The sequence below is a fragment of the Apodemus sylvaticus genome, chromosome 14 (assembly GCF_947179515.1).
Source record: "Apodemus sylvaticus chromosome 14, mApoSyl1.1, whole genome shotgun sequence".
Taxonomy (NCBI): Eukaryota; Metazoa; Chordata; class Mammalia; order Rodentia; family Muridae; genus Apodemus; species Apodemus sylvaticus.
Window position 1 is genome coordinate 13,663,294 of NC_067485.1, and position 22,186 is coordinate 13,685,479.

Here is a 22,186-nt window from a genome sequence, read left to right on the forward strand (position 1 = left end):
GTGAGACTGGGCGAGCAGAGTTGAGGATCAGAAATGTATGTGAGGTACCCACAAGAGGTCAAAGTGTGAGGCATGGTTGCTCTGCACAAGGTAACGAGTTGGCTTCAATCTTCCTCGCTTTAACAGTCATGGCGGCTGTGGAAACTTTTAGTAGATTGTTTAGTTGTTTAATTTTCTTTACATTCTCACGTGCAATGTCTCTGCTCCTCACGCACAGAGGTATATCTATACTTAATACTTCCCCCACTCAGGGCTCAGTAGCCTGTGTTTCTGTTCTCTCAGGGCTGAGCTTTTATATAATGCATGACTTTAGCCTCTCATTCCAACCCATTTTCTTTAAAAATGGCCCTTCAGTTTTCAAGACACAGAGGCAGGTGGCACACTGTAAACTGCAAAAGAAAGAATGAAAATATCTGCACATTTTGTACAGTCTCCAAATATCCCAACATTAATATTTACTAGAGAGGTCGGTCCAGCTTCCCAGTCCAAGAGGAATGAAGGTGAATTTCACGCTACATAGGAAGAAACCTCTCAGAATCGGTCTGTGTGGGGGGCGAGATGGGTGTTGGTAAGATGTTCACCTTAGAGCACCTCGAGTTCAAGCTTGTTCTTTTGTGAAGCAAAGGGAAGCTATGGTTGAGGTAAGACTTTCCCCTAACTGGTTACTATAGCCATGCAGTGCCTCAAAAACTTGGTGGTGGTGATAGTGATAATGATGATGATGGTGTTGTCTGTTGTCTGTTGTTGGTGCTAAGACTATGCCTGCTCTCCCTGCCTTCTTTGAAATCATTTATGCACCATTTAAAAGAGAGAGGTTGGGATTGGGAGAGATGACTCAGCAGTTAAGAGCACTGGCTGTTCTTGCAGAGGACCCAAGTTCAATTCCCAGCACCCACAGGGTTACTCACCTGCAACTCTTGTTCTAGGAAATCTGACAAACTCTTCTGGTTTTCTTGGCCATCAGGTATATACATGACACACATACATACATGCAGGCAAAACATTCATACAAGATTAGTAAATCTACTTTTAAAACAAACACTTGCTAAAAGGTTCCACCTGGGATACATTGTCGCAATCACTCCATACCCAGCATCACTATCATCATCATCACCATCATCATCATCATCATCATCACTACCATCACCACCACCATATTCCTCAACATTACCAAGCCATCACCACCACCACCATCATTTTTATTTCTTACATCTCTTGAGAATTTAATATATCTTCAGAGATTGCTTAAGCACTCGCACTCAATGGCCACAACAATCCTATGTGGAAACGGAAGCAAGCTAAACAAGGTGACCACACATGTCACACGGCTCTATGACACAAGTAGCCCATCAAGTCCAGAAGAGTGCCCCCAAGAAGTGCAGTGTGGCTTCTCCCGCTCCTCTGCACTCTCCCACCAGCTCCTGATCTTCTTAGGAGCCAGGCTCTGCCCATTTGTCCCTGGGTGGCTTGCCTCTGTGTCGGCCCAATGGAGAGTGCCTGCAAGCAAGTTTCTCTAAATACCTGCTTGAGTGGAAGGGGGAATGTGTGTGGACTGTGCCAGTGAAGCCCCGAATAAAGTGCTCACGCATCCAGTGAGTCCCCCGGATCTGTAAAAAACAGATAAAGAGCATGAAGGTCCTCTAGACGCTCGCCCTCACTCCTCACTGCTGACCTCATGTCAACATCTCTCTGGCCATCCCGCCAGGAGCAGCACCTGGTTGGGTCCACAGAAGGAAACAGCCCAGAGAATCAATAGCAGGAAATCCAAGGCACCCTCGGCCTTGGGCCGAGGTAGATATGTCTAGGACTTGCTGCATCTTAGCCGACCCCAACGAATCTGAGCCCACCTCCCTTCACCCTTTTATTCCCAAGGAAGGGCACGGCTCAGGCCACTGCCATAAGTATATCCCAATGCTCCTTCCACAGCCCCGTTTCTAAGGTGCTGCTAGTGACCGAGAGCTCTTTCAGTGCCAGCATTTACACGTTTGAGTGTGGCTTTCTGTGAATTAATGTCATCACTATTACATTCTCTGTAGTCAGGATGTTCTCCCAATCTTATCACTGAGAAGACCTAGGCTCAAAAGAGATGACTTGTGTAATCACATGTGTCCGGGAAAAGGAAGGATCAGACTCTGACATGAGATTTTCTAATTGCCAGACATGGTTTTTTTTTTTCCCCATATGCACCCTCCTTTCTTCCTCTAGAATTTTTGGACTTTAATACTCACTTAATTCTCACAGATCTCTGGGGCTTTCTAATGCCCTGGGAACCCCGTTTTTATAGGACACATCTCCAAGGAGTAGACACTCCTTCTGTTTCACGCTGACTGCAGGTCGTGCTCAAACCTGCCAGATCCTTACTGTTAGATTCTAAGATGAATAAAATCTGTGTCTCCTACTTCATCTCTCTGTGCTGTGCCATAAACCCAGACTTTCTCCATCCATCCATCCATCCATTCTTCCATCCATCCATCCATCCGTCTGTCTCCATATCCAGTTGGGGAAGCTGCATAAGCCCCCTGATACTCCATACCTGTCCAGCCCAAGTGAGTTGAACTATGCTACCAAAGCAACTCTATCGGAGACCCTCACTCCCTGTAACCCCTTGGAGAGGCTGCTAGAAGAATCCCTGCCTGTGAATTTACCTTCCCCTGAAAAATGTACAAGAAGGTCTTTTGCAGTTTACATCTTTTGCCCTCAGAAATAAATGGGAATGGATGGGCTCACTGAGCAGAAAATGCCAGGAGGCCTTCTAGAGCTCAGCCTTTCCAGCGCGGGCCTTCTTTGAGGGGACCGGACAAGCAGGCGCTGCCAGGAGGAAAGTGCTGCCCCATGGCTGCTCACAGCAGCCCAGATGCTTCCAAGGGACTAGCGAGTGTGAATCAGGACAGAACAACTGCTCAAGATATCAGGCCAACACCCCATTACCCTGATATCTGCTCTGTTGCTCACTGAGTCTGTGGCCACCAAACAGTAACCGGGTGTTCAGTATAAGATAAGACATTGAAGAAGCATGATGAGTCACTCTTCCTGGCACTTACAGTCTAGTGAACTGGAGGCTGGTTACAGCTAAGTAAACAATACGGGTACAATTATAGATCAGGAGAGAGTCGTGGTGGCAGCTCAGATGAGACAGGGTATGTGGCTTGAGCTTGCTCCTCTACGCATGCCTTTCTTCACTCCGGATGGGATTTCTGAGATCCTCTATGCATGCCTTCTTACACTGACGGGATTTCTGGGCTCCTCTACGCATGTCTTCCTTCACTCGCAATAGGATTTCTGAGACTTTCCCGTCAGCAGTGGGTACCACGAGTCTTCTCATTGCTGGATGGCGTCCGTTGTATCGTAGTTTGAAATTCCCAACCATTTGCTGATTGAAAGCTTAGCTTCTTCTATAAAAGAAGCAACAGTTGTAAAAACAAGTCTGGGCCATCATTGTACATAATGTTTTCATTAGTTTTAAAATCTTAGTTTTTACACATACTTAATAACTGTATAAATGTATGGGGCTCAGTCCATGGTTTCAATACATATTTAACGTGTAATGGTCAAATTAGGGAATTTAGCATATCTATAACCTCTAACATTTATCATTTCCTTAGTATAACAACGTTAAAAGTCCTGTTTTGTAGTGATTTTAAATATGAAGCGTTACTAATTAAAGGGCTCTTGTAGGCATGAGTATGACGCACACGGCTCTAGCAGGCCCCGATCCCTCTCCCTTGCTAAGCATCATTAGATTACATCCCTAAAGCTAGCCAGCAAAGTCTCTTCCCTTATTTGGTCACTTCCTCCTTCTGAGGCTGACTTCAACATCCAGCTATCAAGAATTGAAGTCCAGCAATCAAAAGCCTCCATATGAAATAAATGGCTACCATATAACTAGGGTGGAACATGCCAGCGACCATAGTTAACACGCCCAACCAAAATTAACCAATTCATGGTGACCTTGAGTTTCCCCGTTTCTTTTATAAGTTTTCATTTGTCTAGGGGACACATCTGTCTCCTTTCTCTCCAGAGGCAGTCCTTTATCCCTCCAGGGTAAATACCACGCCCCCCCTTTTCCCTCCTGTCTTTTATTCCTGCCCTCTGTCCCTCTGAGGCGAATAAATCTCCTTTGTGCTGAGAACTTGATCTTGGTGCGTCCTGTGAGGTTCCGATCTTTCACTAACTGTAGCCATCATAAGTGATGGAGCAGCAGCATTCACGTTCCCTGTGACTTCTGCCTCTACTCACTCACAGTGGTTCCGCCCTCTCTGTCTCCTGGCACCTGCCACTCATCCCGCTTTCTCCTCCCTCAGCACCGCCCTCAGCGTGGCTCCCTTTGTCCACACCTGGCCGTATTTCGCGTGATAGACCGTCTTCGCATAAACATTCAGCTAACACTCCCAGAAAGTCAGCATCTCTCTATTTTACCTAGAATCAAACTCAAATCCCCGCTCTTGGTTCCTAGTGCCCTTTCTGTGGTCTAAGTTCAACGTGCCTCATCTGACCTCAGCCCCTCCCCACTAACTGCTCCCCCACCTACAGTGGCTCTTTTCACATTCTTAAACAGGCCAGACTTACCCAAGTGGCACCAACACCTTGCATCTCTCTCTGGCTGGCTCCACGCCAGATGAGAGCACCTGGATTTCTGCCTGGGATGTGCATTAACCTTCTGACCTTCTGTAACCATTAAATCAAATGGTCCTCAAATAGCAATCTCTAGTGAAGCTTTTAATGTAATCCCATAATCACTGCAGCTCAACTTCCCCTCTGGGCCTGCCATTCTATGAGCACTGAGAAGGCTCATCTTGATCTTTTATGATTGAAATATCCTAAAGGCCAAGAGGTAGACGTGCTTCTAATGATTCTTCCAGCCATGTAGCAAGTCATTTTGATAACACCATGGTAATTGCCTCCAGCACAGGCTCTGTGCACAAACCCTACATGTTGGGACTTTTCTTGGGCTTCAGACTTATTAAAAGTTTCCCTGACTACCTGTGGCACTTAGTCATTTTGTGTGTTGTCTAAGTGTGAGTCCTCAGGAGAATTCTCCATGGCAGGCAGTTCTCCATACTATAGGGTTTTTTTCTGGAAGGAAACATAAGGTCTGTAAGATGTGGTTTTCTGGGCTGGGTGTCTTTATGTAACAATATGCCACTGCTTTTAATTTTGAGATGTTTATCTTAGAAAGCCCAAATGTGTCCTATGGCTTCCAATACTGGCAAGCCAAATTATTTAGGTAAGTTTCCTCCAAAAACAATGAAGCACCCAGCATACTGTCTGAAAACACACACTTGTTTGGAGGCACAGATTGGCTGAAAAGTAGTGAGGTTATCTTTTTTCAAAAGCCACGCAACAAAATGGAAAGGAAATCTGGCCTCCCCCACTCCTTCCATGAAACTTTGGATCTGGTGCTTATGAAGGATACATTGTTTCGGTGGTCAGTGTTGTTAGCTTGATGGAAGTTATAATCATTTGTGAGATGGACCACTGAGTCTCTCTGTGGGGAATTATCTTGGTTGTGTTGGTTGGGGTGCCAAGAACTGCTAGTCTTGTGTGGCATCATTCCCTAGGCAGCAGATCAGGGATGAAATGACATTAGAGAACCCCAGATGAATGCTAGCATGCATGCATAAGGTCTCGGAGAGTACTAAGGATGCCAGTCTCAAGTGTCTGGGGTCATTCATGTTACATTCTAGCAAAGAATCTGGCTCCTTTCCCCACTGTATCCTGAGAAGCTGAATGAAGCTAATTTGAAAGGTAATGGGCTAATTTATTTGGATGAAGACATTTAAAGCATAGTCAGACCGTTAACAATGGTTACCACACACTGCTATCATCCACCTATACCATGAGAAAGAGCAGTGAACAGAGTGGAAAGATGAAAAGTATTCAGTTAGGTAAGAAAAAGAATCTCAGTTCCATGGGATAAAGGGTGCAGACAGAGCACCTGAAATCACTAAAGTGTCATCACATTTAAGGAGAACACTTTTGTCTGGACTGTGGGACTTTTTCTTGAGGACAAGACCTCATTCATCAAAGGTTTCAGCTTGTAAAACTGTAAATTCACTTGAAGAGGAAAGGGGAGGAGGGGTAGGGGAGAGGGGGGAAAGGGAGAAGAAAAAGGAGGGAGAGGGAGAGAAGCGGGGGAGGAAAGGAATTAAGAACTAATTATTCAAAAGCAGGTACCCATGGATGTGTTTTCCTGAGTTTAATCTCCAAAGTACACAGAAGCCACTACTCCTGTGGTATAATCAGGGCCATCCTACATCTTGAGTTGGCAGCAGAATTTGTGACATCATCCATGCGAGGCTAATTTTTCAGGCATATAAATTTCAGTTTGGGGGGGTCACAGAGATTTTCATCATAAAGGCCAAGAAATATATGCAAAGATCATCATTCCGGTTCATTTTTCTGTTACTATGATAAACAACTCTGATTAAAAGCAACATAGAGCAGGAAAGGTTTGACTTATACTCAGGTCACAGATCATAACTGAGCTAAGTCAAGGCAGGAAGCCAATGCAATGACACGAAGCAGGGACCATGGTGGGACACTATCACGCTGGCTCAATGTAGACTCCTGCTTACCCACCTTCTTATATAGCCCAGGATGACCTCCTCAGGGAACAGTACCGCTCACATGGGCTGGGTTCTCTCAAAGCATTTGCCAGTCAAGACAATCCCCATAGACGTGGTCACAGGCCAATCTAATCTAAGCAGATGATTCTCAGATGACCCCAGGCTGTGTCAAGTTACCGTGAAAGCTAACTAGAATATGACAATCATATTCCTTGAAAAAAGATCCTTGAATGGCCGTTGCATGAAGTTGTAAAAGTAAAGTTTAAATTTCCATGGAAATACCAGCACATTATTGGTGTCAGGACTGGAACATCTGCTGAGGAAAACTGTAGGCGCAGAACAGAAATGACTGGAGAGCGGTCTGATGGGTTGCTGGTTGCAGAACCAGAGAGGTAGAGCTATCCAAGGCCACTGTGGCCTGGACGATCTCATCACGACCCCTAGAGGCTCAACATGGAATTGTAGTTCTTGGTGTTGTCCTGGCTAAGAAGTTAACTCATTCATTTATGTAATCTCTGTGCTTCCATTCTGGAATCGGAGTGTGCATTCTGTGCCATCGTATATTGGAAACACATAACTTGCTTTGGGTTTTACAAGGGATAGAAAACAAGACTTCGGACTTTTGAACAACGTTGAAACAGCTAAGATGGGGCCGTTTAGGGATCAGTTAGATTCATTTTGCGTTATGAGATTAGCAAGATATTTTATGGGACCCGGTGCGGGATGTTAAGACTTAAAGTGATGTATTTGAGTGTCGAATGGACAAGGAATAGACTTGCTGGGGTTAATGCTCATTACTAACTTAAAGAGATTTAGAATCATCTAGAAATACAACCCTGGTCAGACTTTGCAGAGAAGTTTAAGGAGGTTTCTCTCTTCTTGAATGCAGGTGGCATCATCTCATTGGCTGCAGTCTGAATCTGGTACTTAAGGCCTAGAAGGTTCCTGGAAAGCCCTTAGTCCATGTTAAAAGGCCACAGAGGCTGGATTATGATGGCAGCAAAAAATGCCACAAGCACCGATAGCAGCGGTGGTGTCAGGGGTGGTGCTAGTGTCAGGGATGAGAAAGATGCACTCACCAATGAGGAACAAAGCCTTGAAAGCAGGCAGAGCTGAGAGTGTCACCCATTCAGTTGTCACCCACTCTCAGCTGTCACCCACTCCGCTGCCTGCAGGAGAGTGTCCCACTCAGCAGGGAGAGGTCTCAGTTCATCCTTCCTGGAACTGTCCTCACAGATCTACCCAGAGGCATGACTTAATTAATTCTACATTGAGTCAAACTGACCATCAAGGTTGACCATCACAACCATCACAACGTATTATGGCACTCTGCTGTGTGATCTTCAGAAGGTCGCAAGAAGGGAGCCAGATGTGGTGATAAGGGTGACTAAGAACTTCTCAGAACCGTTAAAAGCATGTTTAGTACAGATTTGAGAAGCCTAGCAAGCCCCAAGACAGACGATCTTAAAGCCTACACCTGAGGGTCATATGCATGTTTCCTAAAATCACAGTCAATGAAAAAACACCTAGAATCAGTGGACAACAGCAGATGACTTAGAAAGGAAGAATAGATAGAGTTACGGGTGGCATCACAGCAGCAGAAATAAGGCCAAAATATAGAAAACTATCTCAGATATGCTGAATGCAACAATTGTCAGTGTATGATTCCGTGGTCAGCAAAACATTAAGATATTATATATAACATGGAACATTTTATAAAATATAACATATGTGTATGTATCTATAGGGACAGAGGAGAAGAGAGGAGAGGAGGGGGAGGGAAGGGGGAGAAAGATTGGAGATTAGTCACTACAGAACCTCAGTGGGACCCTTAAGGAAGAAAGTGACCCTGATGCGAAGAGACACAAGAAATGAGTCTCTGTGCTTTCTCTCCACTCCTGCAGTTAGAGCTCCCCCTTCCTCTTCCCCTTCCCCCTTTCCCAGCATAGATGTCTCTGGCCTTTGGAGAGGGCAGAGAGGGCCCAGTCTGGTGGCCCTTTTCATGGTGGCACTCCCTTCTTCCTAATGACCCCCCAGGGGATCGTAGCTGCCGGCTTTGGGAATAGACAGAAAGTGACATACCCTAGCCTCCGTGTCACCAAGGCTAAAACTCCCCTTGATAGGTAACCAACATTTCTCCAGTGCAGATGGTTCCTGCCCTTGAAGGCAACAAGGACCAAACATGCTTGAAATGGTAAGAGACCCAGTCTCAGACCATCAAAAAAGGTCCCAGATAGCTGTGACCAGTTTGTAAAAACACACTAGCTCCTGATACTCCTGATAACAACATAAAGTTACTTCCCAGGTCAGAAAGGTCCGGTCCCAGCTGCATGGTTCTGCCCCACTGTCTGAACATATGTTATCAGGGTTAAATATGGCTTTCCCTTGTCATCTCCCCCATCATGCATGTAATCCCAAAGTTCGAGGAACCCTGCTTATATGTCTCTCTCTCTCTCTCTCTCTCTCTCTCTCTCTCTCTCTCTCTCTCTCTCTCTCTCTCTCTGTGTGTGTGTGTGTGTGTGTGTGTGTGTACGTACTCTGAGCCCCTAGGCATTGTATCCCTAACCTGTGCAGTGAGGAAGGCTTGCAATCCGGGTCTGACTCATAAGATAATGACTCCCTTTGTTTTTACATTGGACTTACGATTCCCGGCGTTCTTCTGGTGTTCCTGAGAACTGGGTGTAACAATGGCAGCTGTGTGAGCTAAGAACGCTCTGAAGAGTCAGGAAACATTACATGGCCGGGCAGGTGGAATTTGGTGGTTGTATAAAAGAATTGTATGAACATGTAAGGATGCTAAGGTTTTAAAAGTAGAGTTAGAACCTCACACTACAGTAACAATTATATCAAGAGATCAGTAAATTAAATTCATCTTCAGGTTTTACACAGTCTAGAAAAAGAGTAAGGATTTGGAATAATTTCTACTTTGCAGTTCAATTACATGCAAGGAAATCTGTTAAGTAGAGAGTAAAGTAGTGTGTTACAGGCTGGGAAGTTGATTCTCTGAAAAAGAGCATTCTATGCATAAGCATGAGGACCTGAGTTCAAATCCCCATTACCCATGTAAAGCATCAGGTGTGGCTGTGCTCACCCACAGCTCCCATTCCATAGGGGTCCTGAGCAGGAGGATTGCTGGGGCTTGCTGGCTTCTGCCTTAGTTCTAAGTACAGTGAGTGATGCTGTCTTAAAAATACAGTGCAAAGAATACCTGTCCTCCTTCAGTGTCATGTACGCACACACACACACACACACACACACACACACAGAGCACTATTCACCAGCACACACACTAAAAATATCCAAAGCAGTGTGTTGCTTTCACACTTGTACAGAAGTTCAAAATTAAAATAAGCCATAAAAGAAAACAATCAAAATCAGAACTTAGGGAAAGAACCGCCCCCCCCCCCCTCGATGCCGGGTAGCACTAGGTATCCAAGGGGCTTATCTCGAATCACTAAGAATTCACTGCTAAGAACTTTGTTAAGATTGTTACCATGCTTTCTTAACACTTAGAACTCGGGTTTTATAACAGCGAAGGAAATGCTCGGGAGTTTTAAATCACTTCTCACTCCTACATAGAGGAGCGGGGTGTAAGAGGTAGAATTTTTCTAAAACTTCTTCACTTCTACAAGATACCTTGTCTGTGTTTTTCTCCCTCTAACTGGGACTTGTAAACATCTACAGTTGCCACCCAACATCGAATCGGGTGCCATTAAGAACCTGGGCAACACAGTACTTCTGTCTTGAGACAGGTCAAATGGCTCAGCTCCCCTTAAGGTCTTCCTTTAAGAGGTAAGTGCTACTGGGCCCCTTACAATGGAGTACTATTCAGCCATTAGAAACAATGAATTCATGAAATTCTTAGGCAAATGGATGGAGCTAGAGAACATCATACTAAGTGAGGTAACCCAGACTCAAAAGGTGAATCATGGTATGCACTCACTAATAAGTGGTTATTAACCTAGAAAACTGGAATACCCAAAACATAATCCACACAGCAAATGAGATACAAGAAGAAAGCAGGAGTGGTCCCTGGTTCTGGAAAGACTCAGTGAAACAGTATTTGGCAAAACCAGAACGGGGAACTGGGAAGGGGTGGGAGGGAGGACAGGGGAAGAGAAGGGGGCTTACGGGACTTTCGGGGAGTGGGGGGGGGCTAGAAAAGGGGAAATCATTTGAAATGTAAATAAATTATATCAAATAAAAAAAAAAGACAAAAAAAAAAAAAAAAAAAAAAAAAAAAAAAAAAAAAAAAAGAGCATTTGCCTTTGGTGTTTTCTCTCCGGTTACTTGAACTAAGCTATTGGGAGCTGACCCGACTGAGTCACCGGGTGACTGCTGTCAGACCTTTCTGTGTACCCAGTTGCCTGGAGTAGAAGCTATTCCCGAGCAATCTTTAGATGCTCTGGGTACTTCACACAGATCTCGAGGAAGCAACATTCCGGCTGCCAGGACACCACTGTGGCTGTATCTGAAGCCACGACTCCTAATGCAGGAGGCCTTGCTCCTGCCACACCTGCTCAGGCACCAGCAATGGAAAAAGCTCACTTCGGTCCTGCCAAGCCTTTATGGCCTCTATGGGACCCTGCCTGTGGCTGCTTCAGAGGGCTCTGCCCCTAGTCCTAGGGGCCCTATAATACCTCATGAAGGTCAGGGAGAGGACATCTCCCTTGGTGACACAGCAAGAAGCTTGAGGTCATAGGGCTATATGCCTATGTGAAGCCGGTGGCTACTTCGAAAGCAAGGCCTGTGATTGGACAATATGTAAGACCTGTGATGAGCTCATAAGTAAGGCAGGTTATGGCTGGAATTAGAAGCTGGGTATATATAAAGCTATTACTGGTGGGATTACAGGGAATTATACGGAACATTCAGCCAGGACCGTGCCCTCATCCAGGCTAGTACATAGCAGCTAAGCACAGTGCTAACACAGTAGCTAAGCACATTGTTGGAGATGTAGAAGACCTGTCTCTAATGAATACCAACTGTTTCTAAGGCAAATGGCAGGGGAGGGGCTGCACTAAAAGCAACTTCCTGGCTTTGAGCCAGAGATGCCTACGGCTCAGGAAAGCTGCATCAGCCTCTATTAGGTGTTAATTAAAAGCTTCCGGCAACAAAAGCTCTGCAGCAATGTTGGGGGGGGGGAAGTTAAAGTATTTTTAGCAATACTGTGATAATTGCATTAATAAACAACATTTATTTTTAGTTGATCATCCATCAGATGGCCTTCGGTTCTGCAGGGAGAAAGAGGATAACAGAGTTGGAAATAGTTCGTTATTAAATGAAAACCCAAAGAACTGTACCGTCTGGTGTCTTCAGTCTTGCCTGCTGAGAATGGCTGTGTGCAAGTCATTCATTGCTTTTCGGTTTCGATTGGTAAGCTCACTTGAGCGGCGGGCGTAGAGTACTGAGTTGCCTAAAGACCAGCTGGACCCCTCAGTCTCAAATTCTCTGTAAAGTCAAACAACTGCAGCAGAAACATCCCTTGGAGACGTCGGGACAGGCAGACTCATGGACAGCCTGCCCATTTTCTCTCTGATTCTTACTGAGGTCCTCGGATGGGGGATGCACCCACTATAGGCATCCACTTCCGGATAATCGGGTAATCGGGGAGCCTTTTCACATCTGCAGATAAACGTGCTTAGGATGCAGTCCTTCTAAGGCAGCTCCATGAACTCCCACCCTCTCCTTCAGTCTCTGGAGTCCACGTGTAGCTTAGTGCGACCAGCCCGTGCATTCCCACCTCAGTGACTGCCCTGTTCCCAAATTGTTCTAATTACTTTCTGTTGCTGCTACAAACACCACGACTGAGAGCAACTTGGGGAAGAAAGGCTTATAGTTCCCAATTTGGCCGGAACCCAAGTAGGATCCTAGAGGCAGGGGCTGAAACAGAGACCACAGCTACCTAGGAGAACCCAGGAAACCACCTTCCTGGGGGTGGCGCTCCCCCCAATGGCCCTCCCATGTCAATCATTAATCAAGAAAATTCCCCTCACAGTTTTAATAGACCAGTTTGACAGAAGCTATTCCTCAACTGAGATACCTTCTTCCCTGACTCTATACTTTGTATTAAGTTGACAAAAGTTTAGGAAACTCTCTCTGAGTGTTATTGTCGTTGATACTACCATATAGTGAACTGCATGCTATGTAATTTCTTTAAATGGAAACTTTACCAACAGGACCAATTACCAACTAACAGGGCCCACTGCTAAGCACGCGGGTCTTTGTAAAGACTGGAGATGACAAGCAGATCTTCGGGGCGGGGGTGGGCGGGGACAGTGAGCCTTTGGGAGTGCCCAGTAGCAAGCAGAAGGAGAAGAAGGTACTGGTAAAGCCTTTTCTCAGAGGCTCCCAAGCACCTCTGTCTACGAATCACAGAAGAGCCGCATCTAACAGGCACGGACAGCAGCCAGGTGCAAGACTTGCAGGAAACAAGCAGTGGGCTTCTGGGAACTGCCCGCAACACCACTGGGTGCCCATCACTCCAGATAAAGATGCATTTTACAGGTGGTGGTTGAAGCTTAAATAAATCCACTCCCTCACGCGCCAAGGGCGGTATGAAGCACATTTAAGAGAAAAAGGCTTATCCAGTCATAACACCCCACTACACGAGTCTATGCTGACACCCTGCACGGATCAGAAAGCTGAAGTACTGCCTTCCAGGGATGGTTTCTCTGTCTCTGTCAGCCCAGATGGATCTCGAGGGGGTGAGAGGGAGGGAAAGGAGGGGAAAAGAAAAATGATGGGAGAGGTGGGTGGATGGGGAGTTTTGAAGTATCACTTGCAGCAGACTCTAATACTTCGGTTTTTATTAGAAGCCTGATCCCTTCCTGATTAGAATGAAGGAACAGAATTGTGGGGCAAAGGAGCACAAAAAAACTATCAGGAGAGGAGACGGAAGAGTCCTCACGGACAGGCTGGGAAAGGCAGGCCTGCTAGAGGACCCCCTCCATTAGCCCTGGAACAGCACTTCAAGCCGCAGCCCTTCTCCTGCCTCAGGCGTCTCTTTGCAGAGACAAGTGCCATCTTCGATCTGGCTCCTTTGCACCAGGGGATTCAGGGCTGATTTTCTCAATAGGAAACACTGTCAGCAACTGAGAACTTAAAGAATTCGCACAAAAGAACTTTGCTCCCCCCTGTTCATTTCTGTTCATTTCCCCCTCTCAGTCCTCTGTGCCTTCTGCATAAATTACTCTACTGGGCCGTCTTGCCTTGGCGAGCTTGCCTTGCTGCCTCTGCCTGGGCTTCAAACCTGCCAGTTAATCCTTAAGTCTCTTGAAAATGTATTGTCTACAATGAAACAACCAATTATGCTTTCAGATTTTGTGGCATAATATCGCAGAAACCAGCAATTACAGAATCAAAGTGGCATCAAGTGGAGGAGAGAGGGAGTTAGTGCCGATTATTCCTTAAATAGCAGTTACGTGAACTCATAATAAATAGGTATTAAGTGTTAAATGTATGGTAAGTAATTCTTGACAATGCAATTATCCAAACAGAAGAGGGAAAGGTGTCACTGTCAACTTCTTTTGTGCAAAGCTTGTTCGGTGAAACAAAGATGAAGCGAGTCTATCTTTGTTTCAGCCCACAGAAGAGGAAGGAGCGTGAACAACACCAGAAGGAATCTGGAGGGGGCAGAATACAACTGACCAGAAAATACCAGGACAATGACTGTCACTTATCAGATCCATATTTAGGAAGTCTTTGCTAGAACATGATTGGCATGAATGTACGTAGCCCATTTGGAAAATCATGGTTGGTATATGAGATAGTTTAAAGCCTTCAGCTTTTGCCCCCACAGTGATGATATTCTCTGAGCCTCTGGGGCTCCTGGCCTGGGTTACTTCACATTTCTTCAAGTGGATACACTTTAGCCACCAAGGTGGCCCTTATCTTTGAAGTAGCCAAAGATAGCTTCCTGGATGTTGACATGGAGTGTTGTGGATTAGGTCTAATGATGCTTATACTATGTTAATTCAGTCCCCAATACTGCAGGCGAATCTGTGTCCACACATAAGACACTAGGGGAACCCTCCCAGTTGGTTTGATTGGTAAATAAAGTTTCTAACAGTCAATGGCTGGCCAAGGAGACATAGGTGTGACTTTAGGATTCCCAGGCAAGGGACTGAGGAGGAACAGGAAGAGATATATCTGCCATGCTGAGGAAAGAAATAGATGTCACATCTGAGAGTTGCAGGACAGAGAAGCTGTCATGTAGCTGTCATGTAGGTGCTGGGGAATTCAGCCTGAGAGGGCCTGGGTCTGGGGCAGTCAAGATGTAAAATAGGTTTTAGTCAGTAATAACTCAGAAATATGGGACAGGAGAGTGTTAATCAGTGGAGGTTTGGAAGTGGCCCAGCTATTAAGCTGTTTAAGGCATATTAAAATATAAAGGGTATGTGTATGTGTGTGTGTGTGTGTGTAAGTATGTGTATGTGTGTACGTGTGTGACCTTCATTTGGGAACCCATAACACTGGGGCTAATATTGAGGAGCACTGCTACCATTGCTGCCACGAAAATTGTGGAGAGAGGCAATTCTCACTGCTAGAAACCCAAATTGAAAGCTGAATGCAGCCTGCCAGGCGAGAAAAGTGGAGCACAGCAAGCTTCAGGCACAGCCACAGAAAGTGGGTACCGGAGTCTGAAGCCAATGGATCTGTAAAACCACCATTACCACCACTGCTACTGCCGGGAGGAGCAAAAGCTCAGGACTGCAGGGAGGGCAGAGCAGACCTTGGAATGTTCTGCTTCGTGATGGCCATGGACCGAAGCATTGCAGAAGGTGTTAACAGAAGCAGAAACATGCCAAGAGAGTCTGGAGTCGAGAGAGTGTCTCTCACAACGCAGCCATCCAGGACGAGCTACTGGGGAATCAGAATTAACGGATGTTTGTTATGGGTCTTGCTGTGGTGTCCTGAGCAACTGAAGAAGGTAAACACCTGTGGGCAGACCTCCATGCTGCTTTAGGACCTCAGGAATGGAAAGCCCTGCACAACTGACCTCTAATGTACTAGAGCCTGAGCTGTAACTTGCAACCCAATGAATAGGATGGAAAAGTCATGGGTGGTAACTATTGGGGTGCTTCCAGGTTCCTTGTTTGTACTGGCCGGTTTTGTGTGTCAACTTGACACAAGCTGGAGTTATTACAGAGAAAGGAGCCTCCCTCGAGGAAAAGACTCCATGAGATCCAGCTGTGGGGCATTTTCTCAATTAGTGATCAAAGGTGGGAGGGCCCATTGTGGGTGGGGCCATCCCTGGGCTGGTAGTCCTGGGTTCTATAAGAAAGCAAGCTGAGCAAGCCAGGGGAAGCAAGCCATTAAGTAACATCCCTCCATGGCTTCTGCATCAGCGCCTGCTTCCAAGTTCCTGCCCCGTGTGAGTTATGAACAGCAGTGTGGAAGTGTAAGCTGAAGAAACTTTTTCCTCCCCAACTTGCTTCTTGGTCATGATGTTTTATGCTGGAATAGAAACACTGACTAAGACATGGTTCAAAGAATTGAAGAAATAGCAAAGTAGCAAGAGGTTTTATTCAGACTCTCAATGGAAAGTACAGACAGAGATCTGACACCTTCTTCTGGTCACTAAGGGCTCTCCACACACATGGCCCATACATACCCATCAGCAAAATATCCATAGATAAAATACAAAAGTCAGGAACTCAAGGCAGGAACCTGGAAGCAGGAATGGAAGCAGAGGCCATGGAGAATGCTGCTTACTGACTTGCTCCTCCTGGATAGTTCAGCTTGCTTTGTTAAATAAGGCAGGACCACCTGCCATAGGGTGTCACTGCCCACAGTGGGCTTGGCCCTTCCACATCAATCATTAATCAAGAGGATATTCCCAGATATGCCTACAGGCCAATCTGATGAAGGTCTTAGTTGAGGTTCCCTCTTCTTAAATACCCTGGCCTGTATCAAGTTGACAAAAAAATTAAATGTATTGTATTTATTATGAATGTGTGTGTGTGTGTGTGTGTGTGTGAGAGAGAGAGAGAGAGAGAGAGAGAGGGGGAGAGAGAGAGAGAGAGAGAGAGAGAGAGAGAGAGAGAGAGAGAGAGAGAGAGAAGATGCACACGTATTACAGGACACACATGGATATCAGAATACAACCTGCAGATGTCTGTTCGCGCCTTTCCCTATGCAGGAGCAAAGAGTGAACTCAAGTCGTCAGTCTAGGTAGGAGGCACCTTTGCCCACTGTTGGGTTATTTTAGGTCATTATCTACACCAGTGTAATTAGGCCTGTGTTGGGGTGCACCTCAGACATGGTAGGCAACAGGCAATGGAGCAAAGCAGTCACTTGGCCAGGGGGCAAAAGAAGATGTGCCTAGGGTACCACACTTCCTGTCAGGGTGCACAGGTAGGGACTGACCATCTCCCTCCTGCCTCCCCTGGGAACACAATGGCGGCATTAGTGCTGTGTGCTTTCCTGTCAGTCAGTCTCTCACTGGTCCCCCGTGCCTGAATCCTGCTTGCATGGCTCCTCTCCTTCTCAGCCCCATTGCTGAACATCTGGATCATTGCTGAACATCTGGATCATTGCTGAACATCTGACTCATTCTTTTCCCTAGACGCATGCTCTGTTCTGCAAGCAGCACTTGGCCAGCAGCATTGTGAGTGATGTCCACCCATTCCAAGCACAGGACTGGACTGCACGCTGGCTCCCCTCTTACTTTGCCTTCACAAAACTCCTGCTCCTCTAATGACCCAGCTGTGTCCCACGCACTCTGTCCCTCCCCACTTAGGGCCACCGACTTTCTCCCTCCTTCGCCACAGGCTCAAGGTTTCCAATTCTCACCTGCTGCATCCAATCTGACTCCAGCGTCCACACAAATACCCACCTGACCGGCATCTGAGTTTCATCTCTGATGTGCGCTCTGACCCCGGCATTTGCTTCACAGGCTTGTTGCCATGGTGACTCTGGAATCTCCATGGAGTACTTCCGCAGAGGAGATATCGAACCCCACGGTGCAACTCTGCAAGCCTACTCTCTTATCTTTTCAATACTTCAGGTTTTCTTCTAACCTACGAACCTCTTTCTCCACCTGTCCTGGCTCAACTTTTATCTCCATCAACTGAGACCTTGAAATTCACGATGCTCACGCCCTGGCGGCCAACAGCCCAGCTCATGGAACCTACTCTGCTCCTGCCACACCCATCCACGTCCATCAGCCCTGATGTCTGGTTCCTCCATGTTCAAATCCTGGCTGCCAGGCCATGGGAAGGAAACCTTGCAACCATGCACATTGGTGCCACAAAGACCATGCTAAGGTCTTCAGTCTTGCCAGGTGTCCTGGTGCTTTCAGTATGACTGTCTCGAGGGGGAGCACCCTCTAGAGCTGCTTCAGACTCCTCAACACTTCTCCTGTATCCCACCCTGTTACTTCCCACTCACAGGAGGCCGAACCCTCTCCAGCTACTACTGCATGTTAAAAAACGGGCTTCAGACAAAATCTCCTCCAGGCTTCGTGAGCAGACCTGCAAAGCTAGATCAGACACTGGTCCAGCTGCAGTGAAGGGAGACTCCTCTTTCCCTGTGCTTTGGTTCTCCCGTTCCCTTCCTGCTTCCTTCATTCCACACCCAATTATGCTCCCTCCCTCCCCCAATGGCCAGCTCTCCCTCTCTTGTTGGTTCCTTGGTGTCTGAATGACATCTTTGGTTTTATTCATTGAGATTACACGCATGTATACACTGTACCGTGATCACACTCACTCCTCAGTGAGGGGTGGGGCTTCATGAGCTCCTCCCCTATCCATGCTGGAGTGTGGGCAAGCTTCCTCTGGTACAGGTCACCGGCAGCTGTAGCTGTTATGAATTCTTGAGTAAATCACCAGGTCACATCCGGAAGACCACATTTCATAGCACTGTTTCCCACCCTCTGTGTGTTACCTTCTTTCTGCTTCCTCTTCAGTGATACTGAATCTGGGCAGGGGCATTGCTAAAGATGTGCTAGTTAGGACTGGGCACTCAGACACTTCTTCTCTGCACTCTGAGCATGTGTTCCTTAACACCCAAGGTTGAGAGCAGCCTAGGTCAATGGCATAAGCATAATGCTTAGAAGACAGTTTAACAACATACTTATTTAACAGAAAAACAGCAGTAAGTTCTACTCTAGAGCCTATGGCCTCCAGAAGTGTGGGTTTTGATTAGGTTCCCATGAATTCTATCCCACAGAGCAAGCCTCGTATTCAATCAGAATGTGGTGGGCTACCCTCTAACACTCATGAGAGGTGAGTGTGTCTTGCCGAGAGGGTTGACAGTATAGCATCCAGGGTCCAGTTCTCTCTCCAGCATTCAGGATACACACCCCTGCACTGTGTAATCTCACCAGCAGGGAGAAAGTTTGCTGGTCTGTTTGAGATGGACTTCTCTGTGCCCTGTATCATAAGTGCGTGATGTCTTCAGCAATAGTGTTCTGGAGTTGTGCCTGGTAATGGACAACAATGGTGAACGCTGATATATTTACAGATCTCTGGGGCTTCTCTCAACTGTAGCTTGTAGAGAAGTGTCTGTTACCTGGTGCTGTGATTTTTTTCCACTTAAGAAGCCTTGTCTTTGAGGAATGGCTTAGTCCATTCACACAGGGAACCTCTTTGAACTCATTTAACTCTTTAAAAATTAGCTTACTAAATAAACAGTGGGTTTCCGTAAAGCTTTTCCATAAACCCTTAGTTATAATTGTGTCACAGGATTTCCTTGTCCAATTTACATTAGTGCAGAGAAGGTCTGTGATTGGACAGGGAAAAGGGGACGGAGCTAAGCATTGCACACACACACATACACACACACACACACACACACACACACACACAGAGAGAGAGAGAGAGAGAGAGAGAGAGAGAGAGAGAGAGAGAGAAGAATGGAAGCAGATGTGATGACTTCATGAGTTAGAATAATTGGGATAAAGCTTTTATCAATGTCAATTGGCCCTGAAATTATTGTATTGACATCTTGTAAATTGTGATATTATGGCTACATAAATCTGATTGGTTAATTAAGCTTTAAGAGTCTTGATTCTACCAGGTAATTAGGTGATGAGGTGGCAGATCATGGGGTGTATGGGGCGTTGCATGGAAGCGAGATGAACTTGGGGGCCTCCGCTGGAGAAATGGCTAACAGAGGGACCACCAAGTGAGATGGCCCAGCAGAGGCCCTATGGCCCTGCAGGGCCAGAGAGTTTGCAGGCCTAGAGATCAGCTCCAGAGAGTTGGCGGCGGCGGCAGCAGGAGCACGGGAGCGTGGTCAGAACCTGCGGAGAGTGGGGGGGGGGGCGATTTTTTAATATTTCCTGCAACAATAATTAACACTGTCCACCACGCCCTCTTCTTCCCCATTCACTCCACTGTCACCACCCCTTAAACCTTTAACCCCCAGTATCCCCCAAATCTTTCACATCACATGTTCTCTACTGTGGTTGTACTTTTTAATTTAAAATTTTAATTTAAAAATTATACTCTGGTTATAATTTTTATAATTGGGTTGTAAGACCCAATTATAAACGCCTTTTCTATACACCTTTTCATGCATCCTTACCTGTTGGTTAGCTATTTTCAACACTCCACCGATTTCTTTTTTTAACTTTTTTGTGTGTATTAAAGTTATTATAAGTATATTTTTTATTTGATATATTCTTTATTTACATTTCAAGTGATTTTCCCTTGTCTGGCTCCCCCCTCCCCGAAAGTCCCATAAGCCCTCTTCCCTCCCCTTGTTCCCCAATCCACCCCTTCCCACTTCCCTGTTCTGGTATTCCCCTATACTGCTGCACTGAGTCTTTCTAGTACCAGAGGCCATTCCTTCCTTCTTCTTGGGCATCATTTGATATGTGCATTGTGTCTTGTGTAATCCAAGCTTCTAGGCTAATATCCATTCATCAGTGAGTGCATACCATGAGAGTTCTTTTGAGACTGGATTACCTCACTTAGTATGATGTTCTCCAGTTCCATTTGTCTAAGAATTTCATGAATTCATTGTTTCTAATGGCTGAATAGTACTCCATTGTGTAAATACACCACATTTTCTGTATCCATTCCTCCGTTGAGGGACATCTGGGTTCTTTCCAGCTTCTGGCTATTATAAATAAGGCTGCTATGAACATAGTGGAGCATGTGTTCTTATTAGGAATCCTCTGGGTATATGCCTATGAGTGGTATAGCAGGGTATCATTCCCAGTTTTCTGAGGAACCGCCAGACTGATTTCCAGAGTGGTAGTACCAGCTTGCAACCCCACCAGCAGTGAAGAAGTGTTCCTCTTTTTCCCCACTTCCTCGCTAGCACCTGTTTTCTTCTGAGTTTTTGATCTTAGCCATTCTGACTGGTGTGAGGCTCTAACCAAACAAGTGAAAGATCTGTATGACAGGAACTTCAAGTTTTTGAAGAAAGAAATCGTAAAGGACCTCAGAAGATGGAAAAAATCATCTCTTGGACTGGCAGGATTAATATAGTAAAAATGGCCATCTTGCCAAAAGCAATCTACAGATTCAATGCAATCCCCATCAAAATCCCAACTCAATTCTTCATAGACTTAGAAAGAGCAATTCTCAAATTCATCTGGAATAACAAAAACCAGGATAGCTAAAACTATCCTCAACATTAATTGAACTTCTCGGGGAATCAGTATACCTGACCTCAAGCAGTACTACAGAGCAATTGTGTTAAAAAACTGCATGGTACAGTGACAGGCAGGTAGATCAATGAAATAGAATTGAAGACCCGGAAATGAACCCACAGAATTATGGTCACTTGATCTTTGACAAAGGACCTACAACCATCCGGTGAAAAAAAGCCTTTTCAACAAATGGTGCTGGTTCAACTGGAGATCAGCATGCAAAAGAATGCAAATTGATCCATTCTTATCTCCTTGTATTAAGCTCAAGTCCAAGTGGATCAAGAACCTCCATACAAAACCAGACACACTGAAACTAATAGAAAAGAAACTGGGGAAGACCCTTGAGGACATGAGCACAGGGGTAAAGTTCCTGAACAGAACACCAATAGCTTACGCTCTAAGATCAAGAATTGACAAATGGGACCTCATAAAACTACAAAGGTTCTGTAAGGCAAAGGAAGTTGTCAAAAGGACAAAACAGCAACCAACAAATTGGGAAAAGATCTTTACCAACACTACATCCGACAGAGGGCTTATATCCAAGATATACAAAGAACTCAAGAAGGTAGGCTCCAGAGAGCCAAATATTCCCTTTAAAGAATGGGGTACAGAGCTAAACAAAGAATTTTCACCTGAGGAATATTGAATGGCTGAGAAGAACCTAAAGAAATGTCCAACATCCTTAGTCATCAGGGAAATGCAAATCACTCCACCGATTTCTTAAATCTTATGGGAGCGTCTCTACAGAGTACCTAAGTGCCTCTTGACTCTCCAAGCTGACAAAGGAACTGAATCCCACTTCCCCGCCACAATCCAAGCTCTCAAACCAGACACCTCCTGAGAATTTTGCCCTCTGGAGCTTACAGCAGCCCAGCACCAGCACTTTCCATCAGGAGCAGGCTCCGAGGGGCAAACATCCTCCTTAGTCGCAGCAAGTGCGCATGCCTGCTTCTGCGCTCAGCTTTTCCCCGGAGAACGCTGACTTTGAACTCCTGACTTTGCCTTCCCTGAC